Source organism: Adiantum capillus-veneris, chromosome 7, assembly GCF_014529385.1.
Source record: "Adiantum capillus-veneris isolate H3 chromosome 7, ASM1452938v2, whole genome shotgun sequence".
NCBI classification, from domain to species: domain Eukaryota; kingdom Viridiplantae; phylum Streptophyta; class Polypodiopsida; order Polypodiales; family Pteridaceae; genus Adiantum; species Adiantum capillus-veneris.
The window spans coordinates 17,452,514-17,473,432 of record NC_140937.1 but is presented as its reverse complement, the minus strand read 5'-3'; the positions used below and the strand labels follow the sequence as shown (position 1 = coordinate 17,473,432).

The window sequence follows — 20,919 nt, the reverse complement described above, 5'->3', positions numbered from 1 at the left end:
CCGATTTTATGATTTTCCGAACCAAACAAAACAACGCCAGAAACACTATAGAGCAAAGAAAAAAACAAAAGGGGTTAGAACCAATCCGATGCCTAGAATAAGAGGAAAAAATCAATTCCTAATGCTAGTAAAGGCTGAAGATTGTGTTAAGGATAAGATTTCTGGAAGAATGAGAGGCAGTGATCAAAAGAGCTTACGAAAAGACAAAAGAGGCTCAAGAAATCAAGTTCAAAAGAATGGAACGAAAACTGAAACACAAAAATCAGAAAAGAACAAGCGCAACAGAGAACACACGGAGTCAAGCTAGAACGTAGAAACAAGTACAGAGAGCTCAAGAAAACTCTGAAAGAAGTTTGGACTACAGAAATTGAGAGTGGAGAGGACAAAAACGCCAAAATCAAGGAAAACATGGATGTTCCCTCTCACTATAGGAAATTCACAATAGAGGATAGGAAGGTGATATTAACCCCACCTATTCGAGAGAGGAAGGAGAACGAATCTTATGACGGACCGGAGGATGCAAAAAAAGTTGATTTAGCAGCTCCAGGTGAGCCACCTAGACCGGTATACATAGCCACAGATTTGTCTCCAGGCGAGGAAGAGAGACTTTTGAGTCTTCTCAGAGAGTATAGGGATGTGTTTGCATGGTCTTATAAGGACTTAAAGGGAGTTGACCCATCGATATGCCAACACACAATCCCACTGAAACAAGACGCAAAGCCTAGCAGACAGAGACCATACACATATAATGATACGTTTGCTAAGCGAATCAAAGAAGAGATAGATAAGCTAATGGAAGCTGAATTCATATACGAGATTGAACACACTGATTGGGTATCTCCGATTGTGGTAGTACCTAAGAAGAACGGAAAACTCCGAGTGTGTGTCAACCTAAAGAAAGTGAATGCTGCAACAATCAGGGACAATTATCCCTGCCGATAACTGATCATGTTCTAGAGCGTGTATCAGGGAAAACAGCATACTCCTTTCTTGATGGTTTTTCAGGATATAACCAGCTAGCCATAGCATTGGAAGATCAACATAAAACAGCTTTTGCAACGGAGTGGGAAATTTATGCTTATCGGGTTATGCCTTTTGGTCTAACCAATGCTCCCGCAACCTTCCAGAGGCTGATGACGCATGCTTTCAAAGAATACTTAAGGCTGTTTCTCGAAATATACATGGATGACTTATGTGTACATTCTCTACTGAGAGATGAGCATCTAGAACACCTAAGAAAAGTATTTGAGAAATGTAGGACATATCGCATTTGTCTCAATCCTGAGAAATGTGTGTTTATGGTCCGACAGGGCAGAATTCTGGGACATATTGTCTCACAAAACGGAATATCCACAGATTTAGAGAAGATAAAAGTTATAGTGGATATGCCTAGACCAACCAATGCGAAACAAGTACAGAGCTTTATGGGACATTGTGGATATTATAGACGATTCATTTACATGTACGCTATAATAGGCCAACCACTTTACAGGCTAATAGTGAACTTTGAATGGACAGAGGAGTGTGAGGAATCGTTCAAGAAATTGAAAGAGGCACTCATTACTGCTCCAGTCTTGAAATCACCAGATTGGGAGAAGATATTCCATGTGCATATAGATGCTTCTGCATATGCAATAGGATGCATTCTGGCTCAGCCAGAAGAAGGAAACATGGATTTTTCTATCTGTTACGCCAGTCGACAACTCAACCATGCAGAGAAGAATTACACCACAACAGAGCGAGAAGGATTAGGAATGATCTATGCTGTGAAGAAATTTCGGCATTATCTTCTAGCCAACAAGTTTGTGTTTTTTACGGATCACCAAGCCTTGCTCTACCTAGTGAATAAACCATGCAATACCGGGAGAATAGTGAGATGGTTCATTATCTTACTGGAATTCGACTTCACGGTAGTAGTGAAGAAGGGAAAAACACATCTTAGAGCTGATCATCTTTCGCGATTAACGAATGGAGAAGACCCTATAGGAGTAGACGACGACATGCCAGACGCGTACTTGTTCAACATAGAAATGATACCTAAGTGGTCTCAAAATGTCGTTGACCTATTAACCTATGGAGGAGAGTTTGATAGAAGAGAATACAACCTGAAACATATTGCTATTCAGCAATCCAAGAATCTTCAATTGATTGCAGGAAGGTTGTATCAATTAGGAAATGATCATGTTTTACGACTATGCATCAATCTTGAGGAATATAATATATATCTGCGCGAAGCACATGTTCAGGAATGTGCATTTCATTGTTCAAGAAGGAACACATATAGGAATTTGTTACAATTGGGAGTCTATTGGCCAGGAATGAAAGAAAGCGTACATGAATATGTCACTGTATGTATTGTATGTTCATCAAAACCTCCAGCCGAGTATTCGACATTATATCAGATAATGATCGCTCCAGAATGGAGTCAGTATATTGTTGAATATCTCACAAATAGAACTTTCCCAGAAGGAACGTCAAAAGCTCGTCAGAAATCTGTAGAGACAGAAGCTAGAGATTACGCTTTAATAGGAGATCAACTCTATAAGAGAGGTAAAGACAACCAGCTTAGGATTTGCGCATCAGAGTCTGAGTATGTGACAATCCTAGAGCAAGCTCATGGAGGAGTAGGTGGAGGCCATTTCTCAGGTGATAAGACAGCAAAACTTGTCTTAGCTGCAGGAATATGGTGGCCAACATTACATATGGACGCTGAGGAATATGTTAAACGGTGTGATGACTGTCAGCGGACCAAAGTACCACTTAAAAGAGATGATATGCCACTTAGACCAATGATGGGGGCAAGAGCTTTTGCAAAATGGGGGATTGATTATGTTGGACCCATTTCGCCTCCTGCATATAAGACTCATGCACAATACATCATTGTGGCTACAGACTATCTAACAAAGTGGGTCGAAGCAAAGGCAACTCAAAAAGCAGATGCCAGGACCACGGCACAATTTCTGTATGAATACGTCTTTGTACGATATGGATTGCCAATAGAAATTGTGAGTGATCGAGGCACACATTTCATAAATGAAGTGATAAAGATCCTTCTAGATGAATTCATGGTAATCCATAGGAAATCAGCCCCGTATCATCCACAAGCAAACGGACAAGCTGAAGCAACAAACAAAACCATATGTACGGTCCTCACGAAGATTGTATCTGAGTCGAGAACTGACTGGGACCAAAAGTTACATTCAACATTATGGGCATATAGGGTGGCGTATAAAACATCAATAGGAACGACCCCATATAACATGGTTTTTGGGCTAAATGCTATCTTGCCAATAGAATTCTTGATTTCAACCTTAAGGGTGGCTAAGGATCTAGAGTGGACGGGACACGAGCTCTCTGATAGAATAGATGACCTGGAAAAGCTAGATGAGCTTCGCCTAAAAGCAGTAGCTTCCATCTACGTTCAAAAAAGGCGACAAAAGGAATTTTTTGATAAGCATGTGCGGACTAAAGAGTTTAAAGTTGGGGACTATGTCCTAGTTTACACTCTGAAACAGCATGCTAAGAAGCTTAAAAAGCGAGGGATGGGTCCTCTGGTGATTAAAGATCTATCACCAAGTGGAGCCGTCAAGCTTGCTACATTAGACGGAGAAGAAATGCCCAATTGGATTAGTGGATGCAGAGTGAAAAAGTATCTGTTGCCGCTAACACAAGACATGCTTCTCAAAATACATCAAGAAAAGCTGCGTGTCCAAAAAAAGAAAAAGATTGAGGAGGAAGCGCAAGCCGAGGCGAAGGAAAGAATGGAGAAAAGAAGACTACTGCGTCAGAAACAGCGCAATGAAGGAGCAACACGAATAAACGCAGTCAGTATAACAGAAATGGATAATGACAAAGAAGAACCCATCATTGAATGCAAAGTAGGAACCAACCAAATCAAAGCCAGAGCACTATTGGATTCAGGAGCTCAAGCTAACCTACTTTCACTCAGTTTGTATAGACAATTGACAAATGACACTAAACTACAAACTGCCAAGCAAGAGTTAAAGAGTTACTCTGAGAATTCAATCAAAACTGTCGGATGCACAGTTTTACATATACAGATTAACCAGTATGTGTATCCTCATATGTTTTACGTGGTTGAAGACCAAGCTACACAACATCCATTATTGCTAGGACAACCATGGCAGAAGCAATACAATGCAATGATTGACTGGAGTTCTAAATCAGTGCTTATCAAATACGAAGGTGAAAGTCAATCAGTTAAGTTCACCAAAGGAGAAGAGCCAACTCCAAAGGACGAATCCAAAGACAAAGATAAACAACAACCAGAGAAAAAGAAGAAGCAATGGCAACCAAAAGTTTCTATACAACCGGATTACTCTTCGACGAGGAATTTTCAACATTGGGTAAGGAAGACAAGCAATATTATAACAGCTCAACCTTGGAAAACAACGGAGTCAAAGTTGGTATGGAGACCAAAAAAGGCTGTGCCAGAGAACAAAAAGGTGGAAAACAGAGTCTTCAATACCAGACAACAGAGTGATCCCCGACAATCAAGGACAGTGAAACAGATCTGGATTCCAAAGAAGTTCATGACGGCACAAAGCTACAGCAAGCAAATTTGGATCCCAAAGATTTGTAAACAGGAACTCCCTTCAATACAATCAACGGAAACTCCTAGGTATTTCAAGGCGAGGAAATCAACACACAGAACAAAGCAGGTTTGGGTCGCAAAGAGTTTGTGGCAAGCACAAGCAAAGCGGAAGCAGATTTGGATTGTGAAGAAAGACAACAAGGTAACGAAGAACCCATCTACTGATTCTACTACCGAAGGGCCAAAACCAACCCAAAACCCGACCACCAATCCTTCAATCAAACAAAGAGCAGCTTTATTGGAAAGACTGTTGTATCATCGCTCTACAATTACATTGGGAACTTATGACCCAAACCACTACAATGCTTCACCCACAGACACTTCATAGTCGTCCGGGAGGACTCAGACTAGGAGGGGGGGAGGTATACAGGAGCTACAAAGCAGCTACAAGCGGAAAAAACAAAGAAAAACAAAAATTATATTACAAGGGCAGTGTCTTACATGATTTTGCAATTTTTTATGTTTGATTGCAGATATTGATAATATTTATGCCCTTATATACCTTGTTTTGCAACAAGAAGAGATCAAATGATGAATTTGGGTCTCTAGATGTGTAAATATCACTAAATAAGAGTGTTTTTAGAGCTAAAAAGAGGAAAAAAGTGGTAATCCAAGTCCAGAAATCACAAAGAAGTGTATATTCATATACACAGGGTTACCAGATATTTATCGTGTATGTTTGGAATTTTTTGGCTTCAATTTGCTATTTTCCTATATTTTTTATGATTTTCTTAAAGAAAATAAAAGAAAAATAAAAAAGCAGGTGAAATGAGATCGGAAAAAAGAAAAGAATAGACGGTGATGGTCCTAATGACAAGGGCAACCCATGGTAAAAATGGGGTACAATTCTGAAAAGTTGCGGAAAGCCCGAAATGACAGAATTTTGGCAAAGTGGATAAATTTCTCAGAAACAGGTCAAACGGAGTCCGAATTGAGAAATTTCAAATCCTAAAGTGCATTTCACGACGAGATAGGAGCACATGTCAAATTTGGTAACAAGTGATCCGGGAAGCCCGAAGTTAAGTATTTTTCACTTCACTATCAAGCTCATTTCCACTATTACCTTCTTGGAGAGAGCAAAGAGCACACAGTAGCATCCGACCTTCTACCACCTTCTACGACTGCTACGAGAGCTCAGAGGACACCAGACATGAGAGGTAGACTCGTTGCCATAAGCTTTTGATGCTTATCGTTAACTTTTGTCGCGAAAACTCACCAAAACCAAGAAACAAGAGCAGACGGGGAATGGGGAAGAACGCTAGGTAGGGGCACAACCGCCTAACCAAACTTTGCAAGAACTTAGAGGTGGGTTACCCTAGTATAGGAGATGAGTTTCTAGCACTCAAAGCTCAAGAAGGAACTACTGGAAAAACCCTAGGTCAACAGAGCCTGCAAGAGGCAAACAGAAAAAAGTTGTCGGAACGACACAAAACTTCTCAGGAAGCTTAACAACATCGAGGGCAATGCAACCATGGAGTATCTCTAGGTTTGGACCACCAAAAGTAGGTCGGAACAACCGATTCGGCTGTGGATACACAAAGCGTCATTTTGGCATAACGGCTAAAATTGACGACCAAATGACATGAAACTTCACAAGCAGTTTCAACTATACATGGATGACTTATGTTTGCAAGCAAAACCCAAAAGAAAGCTGATTCACTTACCGATGGTGAAAAAGACGCTTTCGGGAAACCAAATGGATAAAGATGGAAAACGGGGAGCCAAAGTCAAGTTCAACCAACTGGATGGCTTCACAACATATCCAATGAGCTGGAAATGCAACTCTCAAGAAGAAAAGTTGAAGAAATTCAACTCCAAGGCAAAAAGACGACTTCGGAGACTGAAATGCCTATAAGGGGGCTTTTTAGCTAAACTGATGACTTTTTAAGTTGAAAACTAGTTAGCAGGGCTTAGGGCACTAGCACAAAGCATTCTTTGCACAAAAAGACCAACATTTCAAGAAAAGACATCATACGCGTATGATGTCTCACAGCATGATTTTCACATCCATTTCAACATTTGAGTGCATAGCCTCATTCCACATGTTAATCACATCCTATGAACCAAGTATCATGAGAATTGGAGTTAGAAAACCCAAGGAAAACCAAAAAGACGCAAAGTAGGCCACAAAATTGATTTTTGGTCCTAATTTTGTCAAAATAACTCCAAACTCATTGAAACTTTGTAGGATTGTTGATTAACACATCTACAAGCTATCTGGAACCAAAAAGCACCATTTTGACACAAAAGACATCATACGCGTATAATGTCTATTTGCACTTACAGAGCCAAAAATGCTCATTTGTCATCATACATCCATTATATATATCTAATACATGCTACATATGAAGTTTGGAACCATTTGGTCAAGTGGATCACCCCATTAGCCCAATTAAGAGAAAATCCTTCATACAAAGCCTATTTTTGTCCCAAATCCAACATATTCAAGTCCAAACCAAGATTTGAGTATAAACAGTCCTTCACTAGCACATGGAGAGTCCACAGAACCAATCCCATGAAAAATTGATGAAAAAGACATCATACGCGTATGATGTCTCCAGAGCCATTTTTAGTCCAAATTCTATCCAAACTTGATAAATCCACTGAATAAGCCTATCTAAAGCCAAAACCAAGCTTATAGAGAAAATTGGTCAAAAAATGCACTAAAAGACATCATACGCGTATTATGTCTCACTATGTGATTTTGGCATCTAAGGGCTTCAACCACCAAACAGAAGTGTTCTACATGCCATTTGAAGGTAATCCACCAAGTTTTACCCAATTTGGATCATAAAATCCATTTCCCTTTCAAAATTTTGCCAAGAGCCTGAACTGGACTGAACTGGCCAAAACTTGACCAAATGGGATCCAAACTCAAATCCAAGCATATGATACTCATGTATACACTATCAGCTACAAGCACAACCAATATGAAGTCATTCTGACACAAAAGACATCATACGCGTATGATGTCTCAAGCATGTTTCTGAGCCCAGTTTGCACATTTTTTCACCTACATTGCATCCTTAGGCCCTGAATAGCTCATGTTTCAATTTTCAAGTCATTTGAATAGTTAAAAGCTTCATTTCGGCTTTCAGTACTAAAAAGACGCTAACTTCTGTAATTGGAGTTACAGGATCCATGGATTCCGCTAAGTCATCGGCAACTAAGAGAAAAAGACCAACCATCAAGGATGCTCTTGCAGAAGCAGAACCTTTTGATATTCCAACAGAAACCCTCAAGCCAACCAAGACTTGGGTGGAGGAAGCAGTACTAGAAAAAGAGGGAATAAAGATCTACCAGGGGACTTTCAGAGATCCTCAAGGGCAATCGGTCGATGTACCTATGATCCCACGAGAATTAGTGGATTATAGCAGATCAGAGAACATAAGCAGATACCTGGAAAAGGCTGACTTACACAGGTTCTTCACCTCGAGACCATCAGGTGTAGACACAAGAAGAGTGTATGAGTTGGCAACATCCATTCAGAAGGATGGGAAAGCCACGTTGACAGCCATGGATGGAGAAACAGTTGAAGTACAGATCACTCCACAGCTCATTGCAGATGCACTGAAGCTGCACAACAAAGGGAGTTCTGTCAGAGAAAGAAGAGAGGCCATAGAGGTCTATGGATCAAAGAAACAAAATACAACCTACGGAGATATGGCAGATCAACGAGCGGAAACCCTTTGCCGATTATACAACCAGTTTTTCCATGTGTGCAGCAAAAGACCGCAGAAGTATACTACACCACCCCATGCCATTGCCACAACCATCACATGGGCACTGAAGAGCAACGTGCCAAAAGAGGTGAATTATGCTCAATACATCCACGAGCAAGTAATCGCCATGCACAACCAGAAGCCAAGGTACATAGGAGGAGGAGAAATCCTAACAAGAATAGCTTATGAAGCTATTGGAGCTAGGGATCAAGGGCCACAGATTCCCTCCCAGAATGAGTGGCTTAGAGAAGCCGATGAGGAGGAAGCACAGCAAGAAGTATCCAAGAGGGCGTCCACAAGAGCACGTCGAAAACTAGAAATAGTTTCAGAACCTGAGGAGGCCGTGGACGAGCCGCTCAAGAAGAAAGTGAAGAAGAAGGCCGATCCCAAGCAAACCAAAAGTCAAAAAGCCGCAAGAATGGAAAGGCTGGTGGAGCAGTTTAGAGCGGAAAGAGCTCTAAAGGGGGACTTCAAAGAAATGTGGGTGCCAGACCCCAGTAAAGTCGGAACCAGCTCAGCCAGGCCACATGTTGATCAATATGATCAATATATTAGAGCTTATGAGGAGTCGGAGGCCATACTGGAGCAACAACCTGTCGAACCTTATACCGAAGAGGAAGTACAGCTTTTAAAAGCTGAGCTGCAAAAGGACGACAAGGGGAAGAAGAAAGTAGATGAGTCTACTGAACCTCAAGAGAAAGACGGGCAAGCAAACAAAGGGAAAGCCAAGATAACTGAGGACAATCAGCCCTCTTTTACTGTTGTACCAAGCCCGAAGAAGATGGGAATTATTGTGGAGGAAACCACAATAGAAATAGAAACAGAAGTTATAGAAAAGCCGGAGGACGGGACCAAGGAAAAGGAGATAGATCCAGTTCAGCAAAAGAAAGATGATTATGAGGATCTGGTCGCGATCGGATACAGTGAAGAAGAGGCCCTGGAGGCAGTTTATGGGATATCCCTACGGAAGCAAGATGATCAGAAAGGGACGAAAGAAAAGACAAAGGGTACAATGGAGAGTGAAGAAAAAATGGACGAGCCGAAGCCATTGGAGGTGGTGGCAGAAAGAGCTGTCAAGTTGACAGATGAAGATGAAAAAGACATGCACATGGTGCATGAACTGCTCAGCAAGATTAAAGAAAGATCCAGAGCAAAGGAAGTAGCACTTGAGACAGCAAAACAAAAGGAAGCAGAGTTGCAGAAGAAGTTAGAGAATGCTATGACTGAATCTGAAAGTCATAAAGCATCACTCTACGACGCAGAAAACGAGAGAGACGGCTTGATACTCCAACTAGTCGAAGCTTCAAGAGAGGTAACAAGTTCACAGGAAGCAAAGGAGCGAATAGAAGATGAGCTGGAGGCAGCCAAGGATGAGCTCATTGAGCTAAGGGAAAGAGTCAACCTTCAAGAAAGGACAATCATGAGACTCAGGACCACCCCTAGAGCTAGCAGAGCAGGAACAGAACAAGAGGGAGCCCTCGTACCAGCTCTGGAAGATCAGGTAAGAAGTCTGCAAAGAGAGCTGAGGTTAGAGCAAGTGCAAAGATTGCACATGGCGGAGGGATCATTGGCTGCAGAGGAGAGACTCACATCAGAAAACCAAACACTAAGGACAGAAAATGAGGCCCTCCGCAAACAGCTCCAAGACCTCCAAGAGCAACAAAGAAGAGAAACAGAGACACCACAAGAAGAAGCAGGGGGAGCAGCCATAGAGCTACCAGAAACTGGAGAGGCAACCACAATTGAAGATCCAGCCCCAGTTCAAGAAGTGGCCTCAACTTCAGGAATCTCTGACGAAGAAGAACAAAGGCTCCAGGACCAAATAGAAAAGTCAACAGAGGAAAGTGCCAAGGCGGAAATGGAATGGGAAAGGAGACTCCTCATCTCCATTAGACTTCAAGGTTTAGACACAAAAGTGCTCCATGAAGAGTGGATGCAACCAACCCTGCCTTTCCCTCTGATGAAATTTGAAGTGATAAAGACGAAAAAGAGAATAGAGGAGGAGCAGTATGTCGCTCTTTACGAAGGCGACATCACAAAGGATGAACAATCAAAGAGGATTGTAGACTCTCAACCTAGATGGAGGAAAGGTTGGCTGAACAAATACCCAGCCTACCTCATCTACTTGGTAGAGGCTCCAAAGGAGATTCGAGAGGATGCAACCTTCTGCCCGGTGCCAAGAGTCAAAAGCTGGAAAGAGCATGGCAGGATTGCAGAAAAGAAGCCAAATTGGCTTAATTACCCAAGGATGCCAGGACCAAAGGCAGGAGAGAGAATAGGTAAAGCCTACATGGTGAAAACCCTAACGGGCACCATCAAACTCTTTACTGGCTCTCCTGACCTTTCGTGTCAGATGCTAAAGAAAATCTGCAGGACTCTCTTAGCATGCATTGAAGTGTTCGCGCCAGATAAAGCCACGACCTCGAGTCTACTATCGACGGCCGACACAGTGACGGATATGATGTATGATCTTTCATTGCAGCCATCACCAAAGGTGTTACATCTCTTATACCAAAGAATCATGTTTTTGCCTGGCTTCCACATGCAAACATTCGAAGAAGCTTTCTACACCGGCTTTTTCGCTCACGAAAGCAAAATATTCGGCCCAACCTTGACCATCGGCAACCTACGCTACGAATCACATTTGCAGATGCTCAAGACGACAGGACTCTATTGATCAAGCCTAAAAGTCATGTCAGGGACGACATGAACGCGGAGGGGGGGAGTGTTGAGCCAGCAGAGGATCACACCCACATTTTTGCTCACACCCATCATTTTGTAACCATTGATTGTAATAAATGTCTTTCCGACATTAATTTTGAATTGAGCCATTCATTAAGTAACGGGACTCAATTGAGTTTCCAGCTTGTAATCCCGACGTAATTTCACCTGCTGATGTAAATAATTAGAGATGTTCTCACCTCCAAGGCTGAGGTATATAAGCCAAAGTTTTGTAACCTAAAAGGGAGGGATTCAATTATTAATCAAAGTGAGTTTTTGAGCGCGGTGACTGTGTCTGAGAGAGAGAGAGAGAGAGAGAGAGAGAGAGTCTTATCTCCTTGCTACGCGAGCTACGGGGCCGCCATTGGAGAAGCGACACCACCATTGTGTTAGCAACGGTGAGAGCTACGTACAGATACCAAGAGTGCGCGCTATCGGCTTCTATGTGTGGTAAGTTCCTACGAGCTTCGGTGTGAGTTTTCTTCCAACTCGTGTGTCGGAATAGAGCGTGCAGCATATCTATAGAACCACAACGAGTAGAGCTACACATTAGTACCATCGGGGTCAAGTTTCGGTCACCTGTATTTTTCGGCCTGTCTTCATACGCGTTTATCGCACGGAGTGGTTATAGGTTGACTTTGCAGTTCAAGTCTTTAGGGTGTTGTTCTTACCTAGTGTATAGACTTCCCCTTGAGTTTGAGATCGATTCGATGATTCTAGATCCTGTTTCGTATAGCATTCGTTCGTAGTACGGATTTCAGTCACTTGCGTGTTTTAGAACTTAGATTTGATTTCCTTAGTAGTGATTGTCATTAGAAGGTCGAGTAGGTGATTTGACACCCACCTAGTTGTTTCCATGCGCCTGTGGGTCAAGCTCCGTCCTCGTCTGACAAATTCTGTTGTTGGTTGAGTTCTCGCTATTTAGCTTCCGCTAGCGGCGTAACCGCCTTAACATTAGTGTAGGGCATATCCCCGGCAGCGGCGCCAAAAATGTGCGCTCCTTGCCGCACTGTCGAAGCAAGGGACTTGCCAATATACCGTGTGCGAGCCACAAACGGCTCCAAGCACACAACAAGCCTAAACTAGCAATCTCAAGAAAACAAAGGGTGTGTCACTCACCGCTCTACGCTCGCCTTCGTGGTGGATTCCTCGCCGCGATGAAGAAGAAGCTGCAGTCATGCCGCGCTCAACCGCTTCGCCGCCGTCGTGCCTTCGTAATGCTCGATCGCACACACACTCTCCCTCTCTCTCTCTCTCTCTCTCTCTCTCTCTCACACACACACACACACACACAAGGAGGTGAAGAAGAAGAAGATGGAGATGGAGCAAGAGCACTCTTCAATTGCACAAATGAGAGAATGAGTAAAAATTAGGTTTAGTTGGCTTTTATAGGAGCTCACCCCATTCACACTTGGGCGCCCATGCTTAACCAACTAATCCCTTGAATGTCCAAGTTAAAGTGCGCCTCTCATCGACGATCACTCTACCTTTCCCTATTGGTCCGACAAGCCCGGTACCTGACTCTACCAAATACAACGTTTATAGATCATAGGGTGTCCGTGTGCCGTGAGGGTTAACAGTATTGCTTCCTCACCATCATCATTAAATGAACATGTCTTCCCTCGGGTGTAACTTGATTGGAGATCACTATAGACTGTAAACTTTCTTCTTCAATCTCTGACTCGTAAGCATCCAGAATTGATTCTACATGTTGAATCACTTCGCTCTTGACCGCATCAGGTTCTTGTACGACTGGTACTTGTCGCTTTCTCTTTATAATATCAATGATCTCCTCATGAAATTCACGTTTAGCAATACCCAAGACATCGCCCAAAGTAAGTTCCACCTTGCTATTGAGAATGCGTTCCTCAAATACCTTCTTCAGATCTGTAGCCAATTCAATATCAGATTTTAACTTGTAAGAAGGCCCTTTTGGCTTACCTTGCTTTTTATCTTTAGATGCCTCTTCCATAACCACTTCAGGTGTAGGAATTGCTTTAGAACTTGTGCTTTCTTCCTTCTTGCCGCTAGTCCTCGTAGCTTGTTTTGATGAGCCCACAATGTCTTCATCTCTCTTGCTCTTCTCTTCCACCATAGCTTCATTAGCCTGAGATTTTGCAAGAAAGGCAATACACAGAAAGAGAATCTACAGGATCTTACCACCCCGTAGTTTGTCGAATGCAATTCCGAGCTTGACTTAATGTGTCACGAGTTATTTTACCTTTGTCAGTTGTCCTCAAAGCATAAGGCCATAGATTCCCTTTAGCCTTGGTACTTTCCTCTTCCTCCGCACTGCATACCTGTAATCCATAAGTTGTTGCATCAACCCTAGAGGCATTGTGCTGCATCTCCTCAACTAGCTTCTTCATACCGCCCTTCCAATAGTTAAAACGTAGACGTTCACCAGTTTCTTTAAGATGCAGCTTTCCGTCCTTCCAAAAAACTGTGTTCTTCTTATAAGCTTCATTAAAATCATCAAAATTTTTGCGTATATGATCTAAGCTATCACACCACATGCATCCTTTATCCCAATCTTGTTGTGGAGGACGCTGTCTAGGTTCAGAAGAAGATCCACTTGCACTCAAACCATCAAGTTTAACAGCTTTCAAATTCAAATTCAACTCTTGTATACCTTTTACCAGCTCATCAACGACTGGCTCTTCCAGCTTGGGCTTGGGCTTCTCCACTAGATCCTCTTCGAGCGCTTCCATAGGATCAGCCACTATGAACTTGTCCACCCTCTTTTGCCGCTTTACAATCATATTAACAGCTTCTGTAACCAATTTCTGATCAGAAGTTAAGCCCAACTCACCAGATGGGTCCTCAAGCAGGTGTACCAAGCTCTTCTGAAGGCGCAAATCTGCTGCTTGAATAAATAGCTCGACCTTTTCCGGCTGCATTGTTTTCTGCTCAACAGTAGATAACTTTTCAAATTTCTTTTCAAAAGCTCGTAGCAATTCTCTCGCAGATAATCCTTTATCCTTCTGCTGTATCCATTTCATAAAGCTTTTCTTGGTAACCCATTGAGAATCTTCGAGAAAATACTCTTCTTGTAAAGCCTTCTTAAACTCCTGCCAGTTTGCACCATGTGTTATCCGAATTTCTTCAATTCGAGCCCTAAGCTCAGGAGCCGCAATTAAGTGAAAACCTTCCACTGAGTCATGATCATTAACTCCATAATCCTCCATAGATTGTTCATAAACAGTACAAAATTTTGAAATATCACAACCTTCAAATCTTTGCAGCTTTTCGGTTACTGTATACCTCGCTTGAGAATACGTTCACTTTGTTGGTACTGCTTTTGAGAAGCCTGCTGCTGCTGCATATAGGTTGCAAACTACTGCACCATCTGTTGCATTGCTACTTCTTGTGGTGTCAACATCTTCTGCTACCAAGTCCCACCCCGACTCGCTTTCGCGTCGGGTTCACCAAAGATGTCGGGGGAAAATAAGTGTGGTTAGTGAGCCGGGATCAACACTGGGAATGTGGTGAGAGAAAAGATACAACACAAGATAATTTGACACAAACGACACCTTAGAATCTTAAGTTGTTAAACTAAATGAGCTTAAAATCTTGATACAAAAGAAACTTCATTGTAATAGGCATGAAGTACTCTAAACTTTGCCAAGATTCTGAGCAGACATGCAAAGCCAAAGCTTTATGGCCTCAATACACTTCCCTTGCTCTTCTCGACCTCTTCTACGAACACGAACTTGCCTTTCTTATCAGTAGTGCACTTTCTCGATAAACCTGCTCACTCTAACTTCATGAAGCTGCTCCTCAGATTTTGATCACAGTTACTACTTTGGTATGCTCTACCCCTTGGTTCACTTTTAAAAAAAAACAACCTTGAGTTTTAATACAACAAAAAAAAACAGTGTTCCTGCCCGAGTCGCCTGTTGGCTTCTCGTTTTCTGCTCGTCCTTCTCTCGGTCCTATTTTTGCTCGTCCCTGGAGTCGACTCTCGCTTTATGCTTGTCAACTTCAACTCCATGGCTCTGCAGTTGACGGAGGTGTTTTTCCCATCGTCTACAGAAGCCTCTCCTGGTTACGTACGCAGACATGGTAGCTGAATGACATCTCTTGGTAATACGGGGGCTCTACCATGACTGAATATGATGCTTGTTGTAATTAGAAGAAACAACATAGGATGTCGAGGCAGCACTCGCATGTCTCGTAGCAGCAAAAGCACCAGCAAAGCGCAAAGAGAGTAAATGCAGCCTTTCTCCTCTGGCTGGATCTCCCTTTTGCTCACGCCCGTCCCCTTCAAGGCTACAATCGACGGCACGCCAACTCCTCTCTCTTGTTGCACGCTCCCTGCTATTTTCTGCCCGCGCTCCTACTTCTGCTCGACGGCGGCTTCCTGCCTGCTTTCCCTGCTTGCTTTGTCTACAGTTGCTTGAAAAAACCTTTGCACCCGTCGTCGCATGCTGGTCTTTTATAACCCCCTTTGACGGAAAGCTTTTTCTTTTACTGCCTCCTCAATATTAATAAAAAGCCTTGCTTTATTGTTAGTTTCATACTCTAAGCGGCCATTCACACGCCCCTTGTTCGCTTGACCCAAACTCCCCATCAACTTTGGCATACATCTAAACCGAGGCACAATTAAAAAAACGTGGCCAACTTTGACGCAAGCCTTAGAAGTGCGGAGCCTCCGCCAACAACGATACCCTCCTCGACTGCAACCTTTGTGGACACCAATCGCATCGTGAATGCACATCAATGCCTTGCATAATGCAAAAATTCTTCAACACTAAAGCACAACTGATTGTGTTCAAGATCAAGGCATCACTTTGCATCTGCTAGAAACAACATTCTGAATATGAAGCTCCTCAATCACCTTTGTTTTCTTTAAATTCACCAAATGCCATGCCAACCATATCACATTGACATAACCCATAATCATTAAACTTCAAGAGACATCATTATCTCACCCAAAGAATCCCAAGCATTATTTATCTATAATCGTCGATACTGCAAAAAGTTACGGCTCTTTCGTAAGAAAACCTTAAAACCTTAAAACCTTTTTTTTTTCTTTTTACGTGTGTTTTTCTCTCAATAAACGTGGGGCGTCACGACAATGTAAGGGACAACAAATCTTCATGGTCAAACTAAACAAGGTCAACCAACCAACTTCCATAGAGGCTTAATAAATTTTCAGACGTGGGGAGCACCTATTTTGTTTCAGAAAAAGAAGGATGGATCCTTATGCCTCTGCATAGATTATCGAGGCCTTAATCAGGTATCCGTAAAGAACAAGTACCCTATCCCTCGCATAGACGAGCTTCTGGATAGATTGCGCGAGGAAGAAATGTTCACAAAATCGATCTCAGATCAAGATATCTTCAAATTCGGATCAAATAAGCGGACATATACAAGACCGCATTCAACACTCGATATGGGCACTATGAGTTCATAGTCATGCCCTTTGGCCTTATAAATGTGCCGACAACTTTTAATCGGCTCATGTAGGATATATTTTGAGAACACCTTGATGATTTTGTTCTGGTATTCTTTGATGATATATGTGCCAAGATGAGCAAATGTGTCCTTTTTACTCTTGAAGCCAGTTATCTTGGGTTTATCATATCTTCTAAGGGAATCTCAATGGATCATGCAAAGGTTAAGGACATAAGAGAATGGCCACAACCCAAAACTATCAGCAAAATTCGAGGTTTTCTAGGTATTACAAGATGGTATAGAATATTCGTCAAAGATTATGCACTCATTGTTGCACCCTTAACTCGGCTACTCAAGAAACCCTCCAAGCTTACATGGGAGAGAGAACTGCAAGAAGATTGTTTTCAAAAAATGAAACAATATCTCACCTCCACTCCCGTACTCAAGCTACCCAATTTTACTCAAGATTTTGAGGTGGTAACACATGCAAGTGGACTCGTTGTAGGAGGAGTCTTAACACAAGAAGGCCAACCAGTTCCTTGCACTTCCAAAAAATTAAGGCTTCATGAGTTGAACTATCCAGCTCATGACCTGGAATTATTAGATGTTATTCATACCCTCAAGCTATGGAGACATTATCTATTGGGATGTCAGTTTCAACTGATCACCGATCACCAAAGTCTAAAATGGATCTTTTCCCAACCAACTCTTAAAATGAGACAAAGACATTGGATAAAACTTCTTTAGCAGGAATACGAATTTCAAATAAAGTATAGACCCGACAAGGAAAATGTGGTTTGCTGATGTCCTTAGCCTAAAAACCTTCCTTGGAGCCATCTCCATGGCCAACAATCCAATATTTGATAAGGTGAGGGAATGCTCACCGAAAGATGAAGCCTATCTTTAAATCATTCAAATTCTCATCCAGGTAGACACAATGAAAAGAAAAAATCCATAGTTAAGGACCATTCTATGGAGGATGGCCTTCTTTACTACAGACATTGACTTTACATTTCCAAGGATACCCTTCTAAAGCAGTTCATTCTTCATGAAGGTCATGATACCCTAGTAGCAGGACACCTCGGATATACAAAAACTCTTAATACCTTAAGGAAAAGGTACTTCTGGACCGGAATGAAGGGGATGTACTTCGATACATCAGACAATGCCTTTCTTGCCAAAGAAACAAGGCTGAACGAGTGATGAGCCAGAAAAAGTGCAACCCTTGGAAATGAAGTGGGAATTCATTAGCATGGATTTTGTCCCGAATCTTCCCACGGTTCAGGGAGGGTATGACTCTCTAATGGTAGTCGTGGATATGCTCACCAAAGCATCTCACCGAATACTAATAAAAACCACTTACACCACATCAAATATAAGCCGGATCTTCGTTAAAGAGATCTTTAGATTACATGGGCTTCCAAAGAGAATAATCAGTGACAGGGATGCAAAGTTCACCTCCAAGCTTTGGAAGGCTCTATTTGAAGCTTTAGAAACACAACTATGCTTTAGCTCAGCATATCATCCTCAGATGGACGGACAGATAGAACGGGTAAACCAAGTAATTGAAGATATCCTTTGAGCTTGAGAGAACCCTGTAAGTGGATTCAATTTCTTCCCTTGGTAGAGATTGCCTACAACTCCTCTTTCCATAAAAGAATTGGGATGTCACCTTTCAATGCTCTATATGGGCATGAATTCTTATCACCATTGAATTTTTTTGACCCTACTATAAGGGTAGAGGCCTCAGAGAAAATGATGGAAGAAATGGAAGCCTAAACCAAAGCCATACAACAAGATATTCATGCTGGTAAGGATTGTCAAAAGCATTATGCGGACCAAAAACGATCTAATTGAACCTTCAAGCAAGGAGACAGGGTCTTTCTTTGAGTGCGTCCAAAAAGAAGCAACCTATCCTTGGGAAAATTCAAAAAGCTTAGTCCCAGGTATTACGGTCCTTATGAAATGATCAAGCCTACAAATTGAAGCTACGTGAGCATATCAAAGTTCATGATGTATTTCACATCAGCCTACTAAAACCCTGCATTCAAAACCCCAATCATGCATTGGATGACGAGTAGATTGTAATGCAACAACAAGGAGTGCATGAACTTCAGCCATATTGTATCCTTGAAACTAGAGAAATAACTCTTAGAAATAGAGTAATCACGAAACATTTGGTAAAGTGAAAAGATTATCCCACCGAAGATGCCACTTGGTAAGATGAAACCTCTCTTCTTAAAGACTTTCCCAATTTCGGTTGAGATAAGGGCATCACAAATTCTTAAGTTGGGGTGATTGTAAGGTTTCCACCTTTCTAGCTGCAGGGAAATGAACAAAGCTTAGGAGAAATCATTGGGCGTACAAACAGGTAAAGCACTATCTCAAAAGCAGTTAAACTTGGTATTTTTAAAATCTTAAGTAGGACAAACCTATAGCTATGAACTCTCAGAACTAAATTTGGGTAAAAACTGACACCACTATCCTCTCTGGAAGATTCACTGCCACTTTAAATTGCAAAAATAATTGGATCATTTTTAGTAATCATTAAAGCTTAGGACTTTCATTATAACCCTTAGATATTTTCCAAGATATTTATCAAAATAGCAGAGAAAATTAGCAGGCTTGCTTTTCAAAGTAGACAGTTACTAGGAGAAAACATCTAGACTTGCCCAAGCTAGATTTAGCCGTAGATGGCGCCTTCTTGAGCCTAGGAGTGCTTGAGCTGCCAGCAACTGCCAGTTTCAACCTTTGAGAGCTTATGAGTGCCCATAAAAACTATACATAGGACCTGTTACCTCACAATTCAAGCAGACTCGAATCTTGGCCAGAAATCACTCGTGCAAGACAGATACTTCACAAAAATCACAAAGAGGGAAAAATCTAAGTGATTAAGCGAGGTAATTATGCTAATCTCAATTAACTAGCAATTTATATATATATTTTAATTAATCTATTACTTAAAAAAGATTAGACCATTCTCTACTATTAATCACTCTATTTTACATGATTAAGTTGTTGATTAATTAATCTTAATTAAGATTAATAATCTACTTAATTATTAATCCTAATTAGAGCTAAAATTGATTAATTTTGCTCTTAATTAATGGAAATTATATTAAACAAACTTACTTAGCTCTAAGATAATTATTAGAGCTTAATCATACTCTTAAAAAGCTAGAAAAATTATATCATAATTTTTTGATCAATTTCTATAATTAATAAGATAAAAAATTACTATTTTTAACTATAAAACTAATTGGAAACTTAGTAAACCAGCTTAACAAATCACAAGATAATTATTAGAGATAGAAAACATTGTTAAGAACACGCGATAATTATTTCATTAATAGAAAATTATTTTTAACTCTTTAATTAAGCTAAAATTGATTGATTTTAGCTGTAAATAAAAGGGGAGAAATTAGCTAACTAACTTGGATAATTACAAGGTAATAATTTTTAGCTAGGCGTGATAATTATCTCATTAATAAAAAATTAGTTTAGCTATTTAATTAAGAGCTATAAATTAAATAGGAAAGTTAGGTAACTAACTTGGATAATCACAAAGTAATTGTAAAAGTTAGAAAACATCATTAGCTATCCATGATAATTAGTTCATTAACAAAAAATTAGTTTAGCTATTTAATACAACTTAAATAGATTGATTCTAGCTATAAATTAAAGGGAAAATTAGTTAACTAACTTGAATAATTACAAGGTACTTATCAGAGTTAAGAAACATCATATTCTAGCCGAGATAATTAGCTCATTAGCAAAACAAATTAGTTTGGCTATTAACTAATTTTAGCTATAAAATAAAGGTAAAAATTAGTTAACTAACTTGGATAATTACAAAGTGTAAAAAATTATTTCAGCTATTTAATTAAGCTAAAATTGACTAATTTTAGCTTTACATTAAAGGGAAAAATTAGCTAATTAGCTTATAATTATAAGGTGATTATCAAAGTTAATAAATATCATTAAAAATCTGAGATAATTAGATCATGACCAAAAAATTAGTTTAGCTATTTACTTAAGCAATTTTCTTAGATTTTAGTTGTAAATCAAAGGAGGAAATTACTTAACTAGCTTAGATACTTACAAGGTAATTATTTGAGTTAAAAAATATTATTAGCAAGCCGAGATGATTATACCATAATTAGTTAATTAGTTTAAGTAATTACAATAGATTAAAAACCTTATTTTAAGCTAAAATTTAATTAGGATAAATAAAAATTATGGTTAAATTTTTTTAGAAAAAATTATTGAATGTATAAACCACTGATAGGAAGTTGAAAAAATTCAATATTTAGAAGATAATGAATCTAATAAATATTAAGCAAAAAATAAGCACATTCCACGATTAATAAAGAAGAGAAAATATAAAAAAAGATGCAAAAATTTATAAATAAATTAAGGGTGCTTAGAAAATCCTTAAGGAAGCTAAAATAAAATTATCTT

The 20,919-nt window shown here is 40.4% G+C and overlaps 2 pseudogenes; both read right to left on the bottom strand.

Moving 5' to 3' along the window:
* Nucleotides 1-12,631: 12,631 nt before the first annotated feature.
* Nucleotides 12,632-14,383, bottom strand: LOC147453498 (uncharacterized; annotated as a pseudogene).
* A 531-nt stretch (nt 14,384-14,914) lies between these two features.
* LOC147453497 (uncharacterized) lies at nt 14,915-15,647 on the bottom strand (annotated as a pseudogene).
* Nucleotides 15,648-20,919: the final 5,272 nt, after the last annotated feature.